The sequence below is a fragment of the Penaeus monodon genome, chromosome 22, assembly GCF_015228065.2.
Source record: "Penaeus monodon isolate SGIC_2016 chromosome 22, NSTDA_Pmon_1, whole genome shotgun sequence".
NCBI lineage: Eukaryota > Metazoa > Arthropoda > Malacostraca > Decapoda > Penaeidae > Penaeus > Penaeus monodon.
The window spans coordinates 17,952,200-17,953,857 of record NC_051407.1 but is presented as its reverse complement, the minus strand read 5'-3'; the positions used below and the strand labels follow the sequence as shown (position 1 = coordinate 17,953,857).

Sequence of the window (1,658 nt, the reverse complement as noted above, 5' to 3'; positions counted from 1 at the left end):
ATTAAAACTAATAGTAGTAGTATTTAATCTATAGGCCTACAATATGTTACAAACATACACGTTACATAGATTATCATTATTTTTGAATCCACTAATAGTATATAGCTTCCCGTATCATTTGCATAATGCAAAATACCGCATACTTATCGTTTTATCTTAACTTCTCTTTATAAACAATCAAGAAACACAGTTTTTTTTTTTTCTTTAGTAAATACACTGCAGTCAGATGGTAATTTCGATTCCCAGTGATTTTTGCCTTAAAGTTTCTCATTCTTTTGTTCGCATTTTCTTATATACACATATACTATATGATATTTTTATAGGAAAATAACTGTTACATGCTATGAGTCAACTCACCTATTAATATACGCAGTGGTAATCAGATATAAAGGATGTAATGAAAGACAAAGCTTCTGCGAGACTCCACTTCCGCTCTCATTGGGGGTTACATCTTTTCGAGAAGGGGAAAAGGACATACATCTTTGCCAGAAAAAAAAAACAAAATTATAAAAATAATAAACCTAACGTTTTACTACCTTTGGTTAGTTACTGTTAGATCTATGGTTTAAATGAGAAAGGCATAATCATATAATGTGTTTGTCATTTATAGAAAATAAAGCGGAAACGAATTTGAAGGAGGATTTTTTGTTTTCTTACACATTTATGCGTCTTTTGTCTTTTTGTTATCTGATTTAATAACAACAGGAGATTCGTAAAAATATGTAAAAGTGACACGTCCATATTTATAATTTAACTACCCATTAAGTTTAAATATACATTCAGTGATTATATTGCCAGCACTTGAAGAGGAAAGTTGAGTTGATAAGGACTATACGTTAAGATAGAAATAACAATGACTACATTATAAGTAAAACTATGGGATAGTGAAGCACTTTAGTATTTCAGTTATCTCACCAATTACTCGTGGGTATAACATTCACCACCTGTCACGTGTCCTTTGTGCTCAACCTGTAAAAATAGGTATATTTACTTTATCCATAATCCTCTGATCGTAACCTTAAACAGAGCAAAGTTCAGTCAGAATAGATTAGATGATACGTTACTATCAGGCATGATACAAAGCAACATGACACTGTAGAAAAACTATTTTACTCTTTACAATATGTTACATAACCATCCATAAGTTCCATACCGTAAGGTGGACGCCATCTTGCTAATCTCTGAACTTAGAATATATAAGATAACGAACGACATAATGTTTATATCAAGACAACAAGAGCAGCAGCAAATGCAACAAGAACGATAACAACGAGAAATGGTAACATTGCAATCTACGAAGACCACTGAACTCCGAAATCCTATTCCGTGAAAATAACCGAAACATTTCTCACAATGGCACAGCACACGAAGGCTATAGACAACCTTGATATTGGTACATTAACGGTTTTGCATAAAGAAGACGTGGAGTGTATTTTCCATGTGGGATACTGAAGGGTTTACGTCAAGCGAACAGATGTGCGCAAATTCAAATCTCTTTACTGAGTGCTTGGACCATTAGCCAGCATGAGTAACTAACATTTGTCTTCTTTGCACCGAGGCTTTGACATTATTTCCTAAGCCTCGTATATTTGTTTAAAGGAACTTCTCTGTCTTCTCACTCTCTTAAAAGTGAACACACGTATGCGCGCGAGCACCTT

The 1,658-nt window shown here is 33.7% G+C and overlaps 1 protein-coding gene across 1 annotated transcript in view; it reads right to left on the bottom strand.

Moving 5' to 3' along the window:
• Positions 1 to 515, bottom strand: part of LOC119587584 (protein C19orf12 homolog) — a 6,994-nt gene extending 6,479 nt beyond the window's left edge. Inside the window, exon 1 of the mRNA XM_037936297.1 lies at positions 358 to 515. The gene's annotated coding sequence lies outside the window, so the exon portion shown is untranslated. The remainder of the gene's footprint in view (positions 1 to 357) is intronic.
• Between the last annotated feature and the right edge of the window lie 1,143 nt (positions 516 to 1,658).